Source organism: Macaca thibetana, chromosome 3 (genome assembly GCF_024542745.1).
Source record: "Macaca thibetana thibetana isolate TM-01 chromosome 3, ASM2454274v1, whole genome shotgun sequence".
Lineage (NCBI taxonomy): Eukaryota > Metazoa > Chordata > Mammalia > Primates > Cercopithecidae > Macaca > Macaca thibetana.
The window spans coordinates 75,657,510-75,677,183 of NC_065580.1; the positions used below are offsets into that span (position 1 = coordinate 75,657,510).

The 19,674-nt window shown below is 38.8% G+C and overlaps 1 protein-coding gene across 3 annotated transcripts in view; it reads right to left on the bottom strand.

Annotated features, from left to right (window-relative positions):
• The window catches only part of SLC25A13 (solute carrier family 25 member 13), a 200,205-nt gene that overhangs the window by 103,304 nt on the left and 77,227 nt on the right, over positions 1-19,674 (bottom strand). The window lies entirely within an intron of this gene.

A 19,674-nucleotide genomic window follows, 5' to 3' on the forward strand; every position in this document is an offset into this window, starting at 1 on the left:
ACAATTCCTCAAAGACCTAAAAAAAGAAATACCATTCAACCCAGTAATCTCATTACTGGGTATATACCCAAAGGCATATACATCATTCTATTATAAAGACACAAGCATGTGTATATTCATTGCAGCACTATTCACAATAGCAAAGAGGTAGAATCAACCTTGATGCCCATCAACGATGGAGTGGATTAAAAAAATGTGGTATATATACATCAAAGAGTACTATGCAGTCATAAAAAAAGAATGAGATCACGTCCTTTGCAGGAACGTTGATGGAGCTAGAGGCCGTTATCATTAGCAAACTAATGCAGGAACAGAAAACCAAATACTACATGTTCTCACTTTAAGTGGGAGCTAAATGATGAGAAAACATGGACACAGAGAACAACAGACACTGGGGCCTACCACAGGGTAAAGGGTGGGAGGAGGGAGAGGATCAGGAAAAATAACTAATGGGTACTAGGCTTAATATCCAAGTGATGAAATAATTTGTACAACAAACCCCTATGACATGAATTTACCTATATAATGAACCTGCACATGTACCCTTGAACTTAAATAAAAAAGTTTTAAAAAAAGAGAAAAAAGAAAAGAAAAAGATAAAACAGCCTGTACACTGTGAGAAAAACTGCACAAATCACATATCTGATAAGGAACTCTAGCATACACACAGAACTCTCACAATACAATAAAAGTACACATAATCCTATTTAAAAATGTGCAAAGGATCTGAACAGACATTTCTCCAAAGACAGCATACAAATTGCCAAGAGGCACATGAAAAGATATTAGCCATCAGGGAGATGAAAATCAAAACCACGATGAGATACCCACTTCACTCTGCTACGATGGCTATAATCAAAAAGAGATAATAAAAAGTGTTGGTGAGGATGTGAAGGAACTGCAACCCTCAAATACTGCTGGTGGGAATATACTTAAGAAAATGGTGTGGCCACTTTGGAAAACAATCTGGCAGTTCCTCAAAAAGTTCAACATAGAATTATAATATGACTCAGCAATTCCACTCTCAGGAATATACTCAAGAGAAATGAAAACATATGTCCATACAAACTACGTACATGAATGTTCACAGCAATGTTATTCATAATAGCCAAGAACTGGGCACAACTCTTATGCCTGTTAACTGATTAATAAATAAAATGTGACCTACCTATATCTACAGAGTGAAATATTATTTATCAATAAAAAGGAATAACGTATGTGCTACATCATGGATGAGCCTTGGAAACATTATCCTAAGTAAAAGAAGCCAATCATGAAAGCCCACATTTTAGACATGAAATGTCTAGAATAGACAAATCCATATAGACAAAAAGTAGATTAACAATTGCCAGGGGATGGAGGGACTGGATGGAAGGCAGTGGTGATTGCCAAGGTGTGGTGTGAGGTTTCTTGTTGGGGTGATGAAAATGTTCTACAATTGAATGTGGTGATAACTGTACAAATCTGTGAATATATTAAAAATCATTGAATTATATACTTTAAATGGGTAAATTATATCTCAAAAAAGTTTTCTTAAAAAACACCTAGAACTGTCAGAGATCTACCTCTTACTAATGAGTAACCCTGGGTAAATTACTCTGACCCAGTTCTCTCAGTCTTAAAATGGGAATATCTATCTTAGACAGTTGTTCTGGAGCTAAGCATGACTAGTACAATGTTCTAAACATAGTAGGTGACCACCAAAATCATAAAATTCCAAAGTGTAAAATCTTAATTATAATGAAAATTATTATCTGGGCACCAAATATTTACAAATACTATTTTTTAAATGAGCATAGTGTGATTTGGAAGTATCATAGTTTTTAATTTCTCAAAAAGCAATAATTTCCCCCAAATATTTAAAATCCACCCTTTCTTGAGCTCATATACTAAAATTTTGAATGAAAAGTGATCAAAAACTAAGTAATTTTCTATTATGTTTCTTAAAGTATAAAATTAAGAAAGATTAAGAACCTCCACTCTTTTCTCTGAAGATCTTTCAGACACTAGAAATATTTAATTGGCAAATTACTTGCACATGCCATTAAGTGGTTAGACTGAATTTGTTTTTACAAATTCTATGGACTCTTATTCCTTAACCTCCACCACACTATAATCTGAAATCATCAAGGTCTTCACTTATGCAAATTTTAACTTTCAATGTTTTTGTTTCCAAACAGAATAACTAAATTAATGCATTTCAATTTCAAAAAAGATTCACTTTTTGAAGCAGCATATCTATGAAAAAGAGTCTCCCATTAAAATAAAAAAGATTCATCAAGCTATATTATTTCAAACACTAAACCATAATCTCTCTCTCTTTCTCATGGATTTTAAAAATTCCATTAATACAATAAACACAAAAGGGATGTTTGTGTTAAACATAAAAGTAACCCCTCTTGGAGGCAAAGAGAGACTGCTGAACGACCCAGCACTTTATCTCTGAACGGTTTCATGCTTTTTCTAATGCACGCTAAATCCTCAAAGAAAGTTGTGGTTTTCCTCTAAGGGAAGTAATATTCCACCCTGCTGATATGGTTAACAACCAGCTTCTATGGCCATCATCTTTTAAGCAGGGAGCAAAAGACAAATTGTTGAATTCGTACATTAAATAACATAATGGAGTAAGTGGATGCAGACCTATCTCTACTGCCATATGCTCCAATATCAAGGTTGCCATTTCAAACCCTTTGGACAAGTGCCTTTTTACATTAATCACAGCTAAGGGTTTGAAGAGGAAAGAAGTATTCTGGCTACAATTCAGAGTCGTTCAAGAAACTTCTAGGAGGAAAATGGTTGCCATTAAAACATAGTAAGTAGAGCATAAGTACTGCACATTAAAATTGAGTTCTCTATAAGGCCCTGTAAACTTATTATTATTACTATTATTCTGAGCATGTAGGTACAGTGGTGATAGGTATCTTTCAAAAAATAAGCACACACACAGCCAAGCTGAGCCAAATATTATACTAAAGTCATATGTGGTATTGGTGTATGTAAAAATTAGGGCTAATTTAAAACTGTATTTAGGAATGGAACTAGCCTGAGTTAAGGTCATGTGGCATTCAGGAAAGAATCCTGTCCTTCTAGTGCCAGAAGTCAAAGTTGTGATTCTTACGAAACTAGTCACTTTTTCCCCTCTAGGCCTGTTTCCTCATCCATGAAAGAAAGCCATAAACTATACTCAGCCATTGTTCATTTGAAGTATGAACTATGTTCCCTTGGAGAGCTTGTTTAAAACACATTCCCAAGCCCCACACCCAAAAATTCTGAATCAGTAGATTTGAGACACAGCCAGGGAGTCCACAGTTAACCAACATTCTACACTATCACAATGAGAACCCATGGTCTGCCTCATTGATAAGAATCCCTCCTCCTCTATAATCTGACAGATCTATCAGTTCTCAAGATTTATATACTATTTAAGTCATCACAGTGACTCTGATGTCAACAACAACAACAAAATGGCTCAAGGCTGGCAGATATCTAGCGTAAGATACTAACCATCTCTGTCACACACACTAACTAAATCAACAGAGGGGCCAACTGAGATGTTTCCAATTATCTGCTAGAAAAAGTATTTTCAACTGGGTAGAATAAATCATTATTAGCCTTTCATAATATCAAAAGTAGGTCAATTAAAATGGTGTTTGGAGGCATATAGCAGACTGTGGTCACTCTCCAGATGTGTAAGCTTGCTTTAATCATCTGTTGTGTGTTAATTATTGTTAACTTTCATTACCACTAGAGAATACAACCAATGTTTTAAAATTCTTAAAGCATTACAGAGTCCTAATTCACTCTCTAGATGCAAATATAATATCTATATTGTTTTAAAAAACCTATTTCCTAAGCTAGTTTCCTTAGACGGATGTTATAAAAAATTTTCTTGCAAAAGCATTAACATACATTTAACCCTACTTTAATGCTTCAAGAACAGATGTACTACAAATGTACACCCACAGTGATCCCATATTAGTATAAAACTGCTTTATTTCAATTAAAATGTCTAAGTATCCACCCCCAACATATACCTAAACTGTAATTTTCTCTGAGAACTTCCAATATGTTCTTGATTTTGTTTCCTTTATCAACCTATCAGAGCAAAAACTGCATTGCAACTGTTGGAAGAAATCAGTCATTAGCAACAAGATTACAGCAAATTTTCCAATTTAGAAAAACTGTATTTTTATCTCTCTCTTATACCAAAAGAAGAATGGTATAATTTTCCTATTTTTAAATGAGCAGTACAGTTAGTTTAAAATACTCAAATTTTCCTAGGGCTCTAAGTTTTAGGATTTTCTGTTAGCTTTCTGTTCTCTACACCTTCTTTCCTATTCACAAGTTCTCTTCACCCTTCATCATGCATGCACATGAACATGCACATACACACATACACACATGCACACACGAACACACAGGTGCACATGCACGCACAGGGACAGCAGCCCCCAATCCAGTCTCTTCACATCCTGAAAGGCTTCTAAGGAACAGTAGACCTTCAGGCAGTAGTTAACTAAGGAGTGGCTTCACATGGTTATTTTTATTTACTCTCCAACTGACATTCTTCTACCTTCTCAACAGGTCTGCCTTTTTTTCTCCCGCTCTCTATTTTTAAAATGGAGTGATGAAGTAGCAAAAAGTACAATATTTTAGCCATTTGAGCATTGGCAATTCTTAAATTATCCCACCAACTGGAAGTGCTCTCTGACACTACTGTCTTTCAAAATTGAAGCCATTATGGTCAATCGTGCAAATCCGTATTTAGCTCTTCATAAATAGTGGATTTTTGACCCAATGAACTGGAACAGTTTCTGAACAGTCTCTAGGATCTCTGGAAAAGATACTAAGTACCCAGGCATGCCACAGTTCTTATTAACACAGAGGTTATTTACTTTCAAAACTCATACTGTTCTTATTAGAAATTCTTACTCTCTATTTGGGATGTAAGCATGTGTAAGAGAACATATTCAGTCCCCTCTTCACCTCTCATATAATAAAATAAAATCTACTGTAGGGCAATATTTTTCTTTCATCAAAATGACACATTATTTTTGTGAAATACCAAAATCAGAACCAATATTAATAAAGAACTTTCCCCAAGTAACATTTCTTCCGATTCTTCACCATTTTACCCCCCAGCTAACTTTTCGAATATTTCACTTTCCAAGTGTCTTTACAAAGACACTAACAAATGACCTTCCTTTCCAGCAAGCTTAAAAATGATGGGTAAAGTCTGCCCTCTTCCAGTCCAATACCAGCATTCCTCTAGCTTTATATATTTAATATTAAATTTAAGTGCTTAACTTTGAAACTTCTCATTTCCATACTTTCAACTCCCATGATTTTCTGCAACCTGAATCAAAGTGACTGAGTGGGTGTTTCCACACATTTCCTAATGTCATCTAGCCTACCCATTTTCCCAAAGCACACCAATTTCATCATAGCAGGTGTTCCTGGACACGGTCTAACTTGAACTCAGAAAGGGTTCCTCCAAACAATTACATCCATGTCAGAGAATTAACTAACTGAGGACTTGCTTAGAATTAAGAATTAACTAGCTTAGAAATCACCCCGGTTCTGTGGGTTTTGTTTAGTGACAGACACGAGAGAAAAGTTGGTGCAAATATAAGTTTGCTAAACTCCAATTTAAACAAAGTTAAATATATTTATTTTTCCACAGGACTTCTCAGAGCCTTAATAAATTAAAAGTTTTAGTCTTTATGATTCTCTCTTAGGAGAGTCCTTTTTTACATGCCACTTATTAACATAAACAAGAAACACTTCTCTATAGTAACTAAACTTGCAATATATTTCAATAACGAAGACTTAAGGACAACAGGCCACTGTAGTTTCCAATAAAGGGCAAGACTGGACCAGTTTCTTTTGGACTCCATGCTAACTGGCAGAGCTGCAGTGGCAAGCGAGCCCAGGTCTCCCAATGTGGCATAGGGTGTACACTACTTTCTTCCATTTTGGTCTTCATGTGAATCAGAACCAATTCCCTTTCAGAGGTCTCACTAGCCGGCCAACCAAACAGTTCTTTCTGTATTTTATTTTGTTTGATTATTTTTGTGACAGAATCTTGCTCTGTCACCAGGCTGGAGTACGGTGGTATGATCTCGGCTCACCACAACCTCTACCTCCTGGGTTCAAGTGATTCTCCTGCCTCAGCCTCCCAAGTAGCTGGGACTGCAGGCACGTGCCACCATGCCCAGCTAATTTTTGTATTTTTAGTAGAGACCGGGTTTCACCATGTTGGCCAGGATGGTCTCGATCTCTTGACCTTGTGATCCGCTTGCCTTAGCCTCCCAAAGTGCTGGGATTACAGGTGTGAGCCACCGTGCCCGGTTCTTTCTGTATTTTTAATAATTCATTAGTTACTCTACATTTACTTCATTTACAGAAAAATGTATTTTCCAGTCTGTCTCTTGTATTATATATAGGTTGTCTGATATATTTTATTTCTTCATATATCCAAAATCAAAAGGCATCCAAAAACTGATTATCATTACATTTTGAAGTCATACATAAACTATTCTACAATGAATGTTTTTAACAGCAATGCTGGAAAAGTCTTAAATAAGATATATGTCTACTAGTTCAACTGCCCCTCTATAAAAAGCAGCTTTTATCTTTAAAGGGCAGGTCACTGACCTCTGCGAGATTTGCTAAAACCTATGCATTTTTTCCCCAGGAAAAAAAAAAAAATGCTCATTTAGACAAAATATTACAATCATAGCCATTCACAGACTCCCTGATACTTATCTAGGCAAAGAGTTGCGAACTCTTGACTTTAAAGTTTAATTAAAAACTGCAGAACATAAACATGCACATACCATCATTACCACCACCATTTGGATAATGAAATTGGGTTACATTCACGTATTAAGGATAACTTCAAAACTGCACATAAAACCTATTTCATGAAATCTTGTTCAGTGTACTGAAAAATTAATTTTAAAAAAAAGTCAAAGGAAGAGAAAAACATGTAATAGCATAACGCAAGAAAACATTTTGGAGTTTAACCTAAGAAATTGGTTATTGTATAGAACATACTTTGAATATTCAGGGGGTCTAATTGTGACTTTCTTCAGATAAAAGTAGTATTCAAGCTCTCAGCGGGGCTCGATCGCTCATGCCTGTAATCCTAGCACTTTGGGAGGCCAAGGCAGGTGGATTGCCTGAGCTCAGGAGTTTGAGACCAGCCTGGGCAACAACAGTGAAACCCTATCTCTACTAAAATACAAAAAAATTAGCCAGGCATGGCAGCATGTGCCTGTAGTCCCAGCTACTCCGGAGGCTGAGGCAGGAGAGTTGCTTGAACCCGGGAGGCAGAACTTGCAGTGAGCTGAGATCGCGCTACTGCACTACAGCCTGGGCAACAGAGCGAGACTCTGTCTCCAAAAAAAAAAAAAAAAAGTAGCATTCGAGCTCTCTGCTACTGTGGAGCTAGGCTATTAATGTGGTCTACTGCAGTATAACAACTTAAGAAATACCAGTAAGTAGGAATACATAATGTCTTAAATTAGCATTATAAGACAAAGCACTGGTATATATGCCAAAGAGTTCAGATCAACAGTTTCATTCAACACACCCACACATCCACACAGGTACTCTTTCTCAAAATCCACAATGGAAATGCTTTGCTCTCCCTGCAATATTAAATAAGAAATACAGTAACAGGAAAGTGTCTGAGAAACTATCACTCAACATGTCTGTACCAATCTGCTCACACACCAGGTAAGTCCTTCCAAATCCTGACTTTCAGCTCCTCCACTCACAAAGTGGGATGACTATCAACTGGCTTCACACAGATACAGTGAAGCCTAAATAATGATCACTGACATGGTGCCTCTGGCTTTGCCCCACTCTAGTCAACTCAACAAAAATCATCTCTTCCAAGCATCATTCTGACTCTATCCCTGTCCTCCAAAGACCTTGTGGTGACTCCTAATTGCTTCTTATATGAAATAATTACTCTTGCTTAAGGGCCCGGCCCTGTCGTTGGTGCCCTGACAACCACCCTCCCAAGTACCTAGGTCTCTTAAGCTGCACCCCTCAATCAAGGGCCTCCTCTACTATGGTTCCCTCTCTCCTCAACCTGGACACGGGCCATCTCCTCACCCCTCCCTATCGTCCTGTGATTCTCCCCTTCAGTCAGAATTCTGTTCATATAAAAAGATAAAGCTTTTCTGGGTAAAACTCACATTATGTGCATCTCAACAAGTTATCCAGATAGGTGGAACCAAGGCAACTTTCTATGTACACTGGTAACTCTAAGTCAGGTACATTATCTTCCTTATTACTTTCCACCATAGGCATTTGCCTATTGCTCTTTACTTCATGAAAAATATTAAATCCTTCTAATGTCTGATATAGACTGAGACCACAATGGCTGACACCTGTCTGGATTATGGTGGGCTCACTCCAAAAGCATGAGTATCAACACCAGAGGGAGGCAGTGTGACACAGTGAAGAACAGTCAGCCAGGATCAGGCTGCTCTCCCAGCTCCACCACAGGCAACACTATGACTGTGGCCACTGACTCAACCTCCCCATGCCTATTTCCTCTTCAGAAAATGAGAATTATAATAGTATAGACCTTCTAGGCTACAATAATTAAACAATAAATTATACCAAAAGTATTTAGCCCAGAGGTTGGCATGTATTTAAAAATAAAAATGATGGTTACCTTACTTCTCTCATGAGATTATGTAAAACCACAAGTCTTGGGAACAGAACAAGACCAGTAGCTACCACCTGGTCCTTCTGCCTTTCCTTTGACCCCCTTCCTCTCACCCATGGCCGATCGGGAGCCAAGTCATACAGATTAGCTCTCAGGAATAGCCCAGTGTGCACTGGCTCATGCCTGTAATCCCAGCATCTTGGGAGGCCAAGGTGGGAGGATTGCTTGAGCCCAGGAGTTTGAAGTAAGCCTGGGCAACATAGTTAAACTCATCTTTACAAAAATAAAAATAAAGTTAGCTGGACATGGCGGCGCCACCAGTAGTTCCAGCTACTTGGGACGCTAAGGTGGCAGGATGGCTTGAGTCAGGGATGCTGAGGCTGCAGTGAGCCCAGATCACTCCAGCCTGGGTGACAGAGACATTGTGGGGTGAGGGGGGAAGGGAAGGGAAAGGGAGGGGAGGGGAGGGAAGGGAAGGGGGGAGGGGAGGGGAGGGGAGGGGAGAGGAGGGGAGGGGAGGGAAGGGAAGGGGAGGGAAGGGAAGGGAAGGGAAGGCGGGCCCAGGTGGGGTCCCAAGATATGACTCCAGTCCATGCCTCTGTTATTCCCAGCCTCCACTGTTCATAACACTTCCAAAGTGGCCATCAGTTCCAGATCCCCACAGCTCCAACCCTTCATGGAATACACAGCCCATATCATGCCAGTTCAGTATTAATGCATTTTCAGTCACTCCTCTAGATCTGCTCAGATAGCTTCCATGCTTTCTACCCACTTAGCCTGCTTTACATTATAAATAGGATACCCTGATATCATATTTTTTGTACTTGTTTATAGTCTCTCTGCCTAAAATGTTCCTCAAATGTATCAAACAGACTCTGTCCTTAGAACCTGGGAAATGGCTATTATTTTCTGCCTGGGACAGTCTCCCCACCTCCATCCCCATATCTACATGACCAATTCCCTCACCTCTTTCAAAAAAAAAAAAATCTTTTTTTTTGGTGGAAAAAAACACTTAACACGAAATTTACCCTTAGTAGATTTTTAAGTGTACAAAACAATATCATTAGCTATTAACACACGTTGTGCAGGAGATCTCTAGAACTTATTCATCTTGCTTAACCAAAACTTTATGCCAGATGATTAGTCAGTCCCCATTCCCCCTCCCCATAGCCCCTGGCAGCCACGACTCTTTGATTCCATGACTCTGCCTATTTCAGGTGCCTCATATAAGTGGAATCATGTAGTATTTGTCTTCTGTGGCTGTCTTATTTCACTCGTAGTGTCCTCAGGGTTCATTCATGTTGTCATGTATGGCAGGATTTTATGGCTGAATAATATTCTATCATATGTATATATATTTGCTTTATCCATTCAGCTGTGGATGGACATTTAGGTCATTTCCACATTTGGCTATTGCGAACAGTGCTGCAATGAACATGAGAGTGCTGATAACTCTTCAAGATCCTGCTTTCAATTCTTTTGGATAAATATCCAGAAGTGAGACTGGTGGATTATATGGCACTTCTATTTTTAAAATTTTGTCAGAATCTCCATAACTATTTTCCATAGGGACTGCACCAAAACATTTATTATCTTAGCCTTATAGAAAAAGTTTGCCACCCATATCCATTACAAAAAATAACACTTTAAAAAAGAAAAGAAAAAGAAAACTATGTTGACATTCCATACACTAAGTTTAAAGAGAAAATACATTAAATTTCAAAAACAAATTTATGTAAATATCTCCTCATATAGTAGCATAGATTTATAATTAATATAATGACACTTTATTCCCTTATTTATTATTATTCTGCTTTGGTTATAAATGACTAGGCCATTAATATCATTTTCTCTCCCCTCTTCTTACCCTGCTTGTCGTCCACCATGATTTACTCCTTTTGAACACCCCTCCTGTCCACTATGATAACCAAAATTTGACAGTATTGGTAACGTCCAACTCACAGAATTCTGAAGTTTCTTTAAATGCATTATATTCAATATGTAGTAAAATACATCTACTGAAATATTTATGAACTTTTAAGAAGGTAATGCTTATTTGTTATTTCAAATATAAAATTCAGCTCATGATTCTACTATCCTCCGTCTGAGGCACTTAGCACTGATTCATCCTTGGCAGCAGTCCTATCTGCAAAATTGTAAACATGTACTAGCATCTTTAGATAACAAATAACATAGATGTATGTGTTCCTTTCTCTTTCAAAATTTGTAGTGTTCATCTACTCTAAATTTCCAGAGTAGTGAGATATAGACAGACTAACAGTTGTTATTAAATAAACTTTTATTTAAAAACTTTAAAAATTCTAAAGGAATAAAACATTTATTTATACATATACATATAGATATTATACATATTGAAGGCAATAGCATGTGAAATCCCAGCAGGATGTTTGTGGAAATTAACAACTTACTCTAAAATTGTTTTGATAGTGAATAGGGCCAAGAATAGCCAAGATAATCTTAAAGAATAAAGTTGAAAGCCTTACCAGATATGACTTATAAAGCTACAGTGATTAAGATAGTATAGTATTACTGGAGAATTTACAATTATATAAAAAGAATAGAGCATTCAGATACAGCCTCATACTGGACTTACAATAGCAGCACCACTGCAGTGCAATAAAGAAAAGAGCGACCTTTTTAATAAATGGTGCCGGGTGATCTACATATCCTTGGGGAAGGGGGCCAGGGAAGAATCTTGACCTTTACCTTTAGTACCATGCAAAAATATAACAAATTCTAGAAAGATTAAAATGTAAATTTGAAAGGAAAACAAACTTCTGGAAGATAACATAGGAGAATATCTTCCCGACCTGGAGGAAACCAAATAAATTTTTTTTCTTTTTTGAGACAGAGTTTCGCGCGTGATATTGGCTCACTGCAACCTTTGCCTCCTGGGTTCAAGCGATTCTCCTGCCTCAGCCTTCTGAGTAGCTGGGATTACAGGTGCTTGCCACCATGCCCAGCTAATTTTTGTATTTTTAGTAGAGACAGGGTTTCGCTGTGTTGGCCAGGCTGGTCTCGAACTCCTGACCTCAGGTGATCCACCTGCCTCGGCCTGCCAAAGTGTTGGGATGACAGGTGGGAGCCACTGTGCCCAGCCTAGATTTTTTAAAACAGGACACGAAAAGAGCTATCCACAAAAGAAAATGCTGATAATCTGTACTACATTAAAATTAGAAACTTATGTTCCTCAAGACTCAATTGAGTAACAGTGCAAGTCACAAAGTAAAGAATCTGTGAAACATATAACCCTCAGAGGTCGTGTATCCAGAAAATATGCATGTGACTGAAGAAGATACCCAAATGGCCAATAAATATGAAAAAATATTGTATAACCCATTAGGAATCAGGGAAAGAAATGCTCATTAAAGCCACACGGGGAGATATCACTAAAATAAAAATAACTGATACCAAGTGGCAAAGATCTGAAATAAATAAAACCATCATGCAATGATATTATGAGTGTTAACTGGTACCATCACTTTGGGAAACATTTTGGCAAGCTCTACTGAAGCTAAATATGCATATTTTCTATGACCCAGCAAGTCTATTCCTAGATATGTCTATACACACCAAAAATACGAAAAACAATGTTGAAAACATATTGCTGTAGTAGACAAAAATGAAAATGTTCCAAAATGTTTATCAACAATAGAATGGATAAATTAGGATAGAGTCACATAATGGAATTCAATACATTGTTTTTTGAAGAAAAACAAAAAATACATATGACATGGATTTATCTCACAAATAAAATGAACAAACAAAGCCAGACCAAAAGAGTACACTCTATATAGTTCCAATTAAATGAAGTTTAAAACGAGGCAAAACCAATTGATAGTGATAAATGTCAGTTGTTACCATTGGGATTGGGAAACAGTGACTGGGATGAGACCTCTACACTGCTGGTACCATCCTCTTTCTGATCTGGCTTGTGGTAAGCAGATCCAGATGTAAAAGTTCAGCAAGATGTACACCTAACATGATTTGTATATTCTTCTGCATGTATGCTATCATTCAACAAAGTATGCTTTAAAAAATCACTGTCACATGCAATAGGCTAAAAAATACAAACGGAAACATTTAGAACAATTTTTTTTCTCCTCACATGCAGAATCACAAATTAACTAGAATTTACCACTCATACCAACATCCTGTTATATACCTGTTGATATCTCAAGATACTTATAAACACTGGATATCAAAGTAAGAACACACGGTGACAGCAAGAATACTGGAGTTTTCCCTCAAAGGAAATAGGAGAATATAAGTAGCTAGATACCAAAAGAACAAAAGTGGCCTAATCAAGATCTTTTCATTGTAGCAAATACATGAGGTGATGTAGACATGAAAATACGGTAAATATAAACAAGGCCTCAGAGGAAATAGGTCAAGGTTTCACTGAAATGAGACACTTATTTGCCCCTCGATCCAACTGATTTTTGTTTAGTGTCTATCAGAATCAGTACTAGTGGGAGCATGAACACCACCCTGTTGTTGACAAACCCTGTTGCAAACTAAGCTTAGTCGCAGAAGCCCCACTTCACACACACTAATGTGGAAATCCAGTAGGAAAACTGATAAAGAGTGTAACTGCTCTCAGTATAAGAAGCAAGGCTGAGAGATATGTGAGATTTGAGGCCACTCTCCTGTTTTCTCTGCAGACCATGGGAAGGCCCCAGGTGAACCTCTGTAGAGTGTAGAAAGAATACTCACCCCATGATCATCACAACTGACTGAGCCAATCCGGGAAGTAACAAAGGAGCCCTTCTCTCAATTGTCACTCCATGTCTACCCCTCCCAAAGATACACATCAAGGTAGACAAACTTCTAAAATACTAAAGGGTCACTCCTAGGTGAAAGATTTATAAGAAGCTAAGGAAGTAACTAGAGATAAGATTGCCATTGGGTTTACAGTCTCATATGACCAGCTAGCCAGGCTATAGATCTGGATCTTCATTCTCTGAAAACTTTGGGTTTATAAGAGCAAGGTTGACTATGTAAATCTTCTTTTCTGTCCAACTCCAAGTTGTTTGTTTTTGATGTCTTTAACTCTGTGAAGAGTTTCCTGGAAAAGGTACTTGTTGCTAGCTTCTTCTAAAGGTACCTGCTGTCAAAACACTCCTTAGGCTGCCATGCCCCCTATAAGATTTTGTTTACTTAGGTGAAAGACTGCTATGCACACCACCTATATTTAATGAATCTAACCAACCCTATAAAAAAAAGTTAGGGCCGGGCGCGGTGGCTCAAGCCTGTAATCCCAGCACTTTGGGAGGCCGAGACGGGCGGATCACGAGGTCAGGAGATCGAGACCATCCTGGCTAACACGGTGAAACCCCGTCTCTACTAAAAAATACAAAAAACTAGCCGGGCGAAGTGGCAGGCACCTGTAGTCCCAGCTACTTGGGAGGCTGAGGCAGGAGAATGGCGTGTACCCGGGAGGCGGAGCTTGCAGTGAGCTGAGATCCGGCCACTGCACTCCAGCCTGGGCGACAGAGCATGACTCCGTCTCAAAAAAAAAAAAAAGTTAGAAGTCAGCTATTAATTTGCAAACTGATGGTCTTTTTTGCTCTCTTAGTCCTACGCATGTCTCATTCCGTTTAATCTTAAATTGGGATTAATGGCTCAGAAAATCCAGGGTACATTTTATGATACCAATGGAGTGAGGACTCCCGTTGGCTCATCATACATGTATACAAGGCACATATACAACACGCTGTTTTGTGAGACTGGAAAACCCTAGAATAAATTACCTGTGAAAGGCAGGGTATTGCTGGAGGGGTTGCACATTCTTCTACAACAGTCACATGCAACTGAAGACAAAATCACAATATGAGCTCCTTGAAATCAGGGCTTCCTGTCTTTTATTGCATAAGGCAAGGATGCCCTCTCTTACCAGTCCTATTCAACACAGTATTGAAAGGCGTGGACAAAGCAATCAGGCAAGAGAAAGAAATACAGGGCATCCAAATAGGAAGAGGGGTAGTCAAACTATCCTGTTTGCAGTTGAATTGATCCTGTGTCTGTTAATAGAAAACCCCACAGTCACAGCCAAGAAGCTCCTTAAGTTGATAAACAGCTTCAGCAAAGTCTCAGGATACCAAATCAATGTATAAAAATCACTAGCATTCCTATATACCAACAAGTCGCGCCAAGAGCCAAATCAGGAACATAATCCAATTCACAATTGCCACAAAAAGAATAAAATACCTAGAAACACAGCTAACTAGGGAGATGAAAGATCTCTACAAGCAGAACTACAGAACAGAGATGACACAAACAAATGGAAAAACATTTCATGTTCATGGATAGGCAAAATCAGTATCATTAAAATGAACATACTGCCCAAAGCAATTTATACATTCAATGCTGTTCCTCTCAAACTACCAATGACATTCTTCATGGAACTAGACAAAAACCACTTTAAAATTCATATGGACCAAAAAAGAACCCAAATAGCTGTCAGGCCTCTGAGCCCAAGCTAAGCCATCATATCCCCTGTGACCTGCACATATACATCCAGATGGCCTGAAGCAACAGAAGAATCACAAAAGAAGTGAAAATGGTCGGTTCCTACCTTAACTGATGACATTCCACTATTGTAATTTGTTCCTGCCCCACCTTAACTGATTGATTAACCTGATGAAATTCCTTTTCTTGGCTCAAAAGCTCCCCCACTGAGTGCCTTGTGACCCCCACCCCTGCCTGCAAGAAAACAACCCCCTTTGACTGTAATTTTCCACCACCCACCCAAATCCCATAAAACTGCCCCACCCCTAACTCCTTTTGCTGACTTTCTTTTCAGACTCAGTCCACCTGCACCCAGGTGATTAAAAAGCTTTATTGCTCACACAAAGCCTGTTCGGTGGTCTCTTCACATGGACGTGCATGACATGACAATAGCCAAGGCAATCCTAAGCAAAAAGAAAAAACCTGGAGGCATCACGCTACCTGACTTCAATCTGTACTACAGGGCTACAGTAACCAAAACACCGTGGTACTAGTACAAAACACAAACATCAATGGAACAGAATAGAGAGCCCAGAACTAAGGCCGTACACATACAACTATCTGATCTTCAACAAAGTTGACAAAAACAAGCAATGGGAAAAGGATTCTGTATTCAATAAATGACGCTGAGTTAACTGGCTAGCCATATGCAGAGGACTGAAACTGGATCCCTTCCTTACGCCATACACAAAAATAAACTCAAGATGGATTAAAGACTTAAATGTGGCCAGACAGTGATGGTTCACACCTGTAATCCCAACACTTTGGGAGGTCAAGGTGGGCAGATCACTTGAGGTCAAGAGTTCCAGACCAGCCTGGCCAACATGGTGAAACCCTGTCTCTACTGAAAAATACAAAAATTAGCCAGGCATGCTGGTGCATGCCTATAGTCCCAGCTACTTGGGAGGCTGAGGCACAAGAATAACTTGAGCCTGGTAGGCAGAAGTTGCAGTGAGCCAAGATCATACCACTGCACTCCAGCCTGGGCAACAGAGCAAGACTCCGTCTAAAAAACAAACAGCACTTAAGTGTAAAACTCAAAACTATATTCTTGGAAGACAATCTAGGCAATATCACTCTGGAGAGTGAAATGGGCAAAGATTTCATGACAAAGACACCAAAAGCAATTGCAATAAAAACAAAAATTGGCAAATGGGATCTAATTAACTAAAGGGCATTCTTCAGAGCAAAAGCCCAACTATCAAGAGAGTAAACAGACACCCTACAGAATGGGAGAAAATTTTTGCAAACTATGCATCTGACAAAGGTCTAATATCCAGCAACTAACTATAAGGACCTTAAATTCACAGGGAAAAAACAACCCCATTAAAAAGTGAGGGAAAGGCCAGGTGTGGTGGCTCATGCCTGTAATCCCAGCAATTTGGGAGGCCAAGGCAGGTGGATCACCTGAGGTCAGGAGTTTGAAACCATCCTGACCAATATGGTAAAATCCCATCTCTACTAATACAAATTTTGTATTCAAAATTTGCCAGACATGGTGGCGCACGCCTGTAGTCCCAGCCACTCGAGAGACTGAGATAGGAGAATTGCTTAAGCCCTGGAGATGGAGGTTGCAGTGAGCCAAGATTGTGCCACTGCATTCCAGCCTGGATGACAGAGTGAGACTCTATCTCAAAAAAAAAAAAAAAAAAAGCGGGGGGGCAAGGGACATGAACAGATATTTTCAAAAGAAAATATATACACGGCCAAGAAGCATATGGAAAAAGGCTTAACATCACTGACAATTAGAGAAATGCAAATCAAAGCTACAATGAGATACCATCTCACACTAGGCAGAATGGCTACTATTAAAAAGTCAAACAATAGCTGGTTCTAGCAAGGTTGCAGAGAAAAAGGAACATTTATACACTGCTGGTGGGAGTGTAAATTAGTTCAACCACTGTGGAAAACAGTGTGGCAATTCCTCAAACACCTAAAAACAGAACTATCCTTCAACCCACAATCCCATTACTGGGTATATACCCAAAGAAATATAAACATTCTATCATAAAAACACATGCACACATATGTTCACTGTAGCACTATTCACAATAGCAAAGACAAGGAATCAACCTAAATGCCCATTAATGACAGACTGGATAAAGAAAATGTGGTACATATACATCATGGAATAGGATGCAGTCATTAAAACAACAACAACAACGAGATCATGTCCTCTTCAGGAACTTGGATGGAGCTGGAGGCATTATCCTTAGCAAACTAATGTGGGAACAGAAAACCAAAAACCAAACATTCTCACATATATGTGGGCGCTAAGTGATAAGAACACAGAGACAGAGAGGAACAACAGACATTAGGGCCTACCAGAGGGTGAAGAGTAGAGGGTGGGAGGAGGGAAAGGATCAGGGAAAATAACTAATGGGTATTAGGTTTAATAGCTGAGTAATGAAATAATTTGTACAGCAAACCCCTGTGACACAAATTTACCTATATAATAAACCTGCACATGTACCCCTGAACTTACGTTAAAAAAAAAACACAACAATTAAAAAATAAATAAATAAAGGGCTTCCCAAAGAAGAAAAAAGGAAAAACAAATTAGAAAATCTTTTCTTCTTTCAGGCTATTTTTTAGTATCACTATTTGTATAAAGGCCTTTGTTTTCCAGACAGTGCCTTTTATGCAGTGGATCTTTTAATCCTTACATAGTCCTGTAAGGTAGTTATTACCCCAATTTTAGAGATGAGGAAAATAAAGCTCAGAGGGTTGAAATGACTTGTCTTTCAGCTAGTAAGAAGCAGAAACAAAATCCTTATGCAACTATATCTTCTACAATTCAAAGATAGCTCTTGTTTCCTACATCCTGCTTCTTCACTATCATTTTCTTCTAATCACACTAACACACACACTTTCCCCTGCAATGGTGGAAGCCTCCTATGTCTTTCCAGGACCAGTGGTAAAGCTAGTGTCACCAATATCCCTTGCCACTTCACACGCATGAAGGGAAGATGGATCTATATCAAGGAACTACCTGAAGCCCATTTCTCGGTCCTCTCATCTCAAATCGAGCTCTCTTCCATTCCTCACATCCAGTCTTGCTGGGGAAAGTAGGAAGATAAGACAGAACATATCTGTGTTGAACATGCTTGCACTCACAGGCTTTCCTCTGTTCATCCCAAAGAAACACTATCGTAACACTGTCACCAAACTCGCTTCCACTGAGTAAATCAATAACACCATGAGCTAGCTGCTTACTCATTACTTGAAGATTTAAATGGGGACTTTTTTTTATTGGTATTAATTGAAAAGTTGTGGTTGCAGTGGTGCTAAGATGAACTGGGTGATGGAAATAAATTTCATCTAAGGATTTGAAAATATTAAATAATCCTCATGAAGTATTAATGGAAAGCATCTGATCTTCTAGAAACAAAATCAGGCAAGTATATAATTTTTTGTCTTTGCTCAAGACGATTTAACCTTTAATTCTGTCATGCCAAATAAGTATGACGGAATGGCGAAGGGGGTTAGCTGGCACAATAAGTCTATTATACTATCTTACCAATACTTTATCTAATTATTATCTTCACTTCTTAATAGGATAAATGAGGACTGGAGAGGATCATCAGTTTGGCTCAGAGGCAAAAGCAGCAGAGCTGGAAGGGGCTAAGCTTATCTGATTCCGGAAGCAACATTCTTCCTGTGTTTTTCCCACATCTGTATGTTTCCCACAATACACCAAATAAGACAAATCCCAAAGGTCTGAATGAATTGGAAACTATGAATAAAGACACTTAAAATGGGCGCATGCCAAGCACAAGACAGGCAGAGGTCCTGTCTGGCTCTCACGTTCTATGACGCTATGAAAATAGTCATGCCACGTTCTCCCTAATCTTTAAAGCCATCTCTCATGAAAGCATAATCCACATGCCTAAAGGGCTCCAAAATTCTTCTTGAGCAATGCTAATGCAGATTTGTGTGCAGAGACAACATATGCTGGACACCACAGAGTCCGCGGGAAACAGGGCACTTTCTGTTAAATCTGTCCTTAGTAGCCAGTTTTTTAAAAAATAACTTATCACTGTCCCACCACTTCCAAGTCTTCCCTTTCTTCTAAGTATCTGAAAAACGTCAGGGTTTTCTGCAGCTTTGTAGCTAATTCCCATGATGATGTTTGTGCCTTGCAAATAAAGAAGGCCACAGCAGAGCAGGCACTGCCAGCACAGCAGTGGGGTGGGAGGCGTGTTCTTTAGAACAAGGTCCTTCACGTACCATTCTGAACCACCATCTTGTGCAGTGGCTCTGGCCGCAAACTACTCCATGGGAACAAGGTGAAGACAAGAAGTATAGGGTGTATTAGTAACTTCTGTGTGTAGGCAGATTATTCACTTCTTCATTCTATCGGTGGAAAGCACTACTGATGGTGCAGGGAAGAAACAGAAGTCCTGTCTGGCTCTCACATGCTATGATTGTATGAAAACAATCATGCCACATCT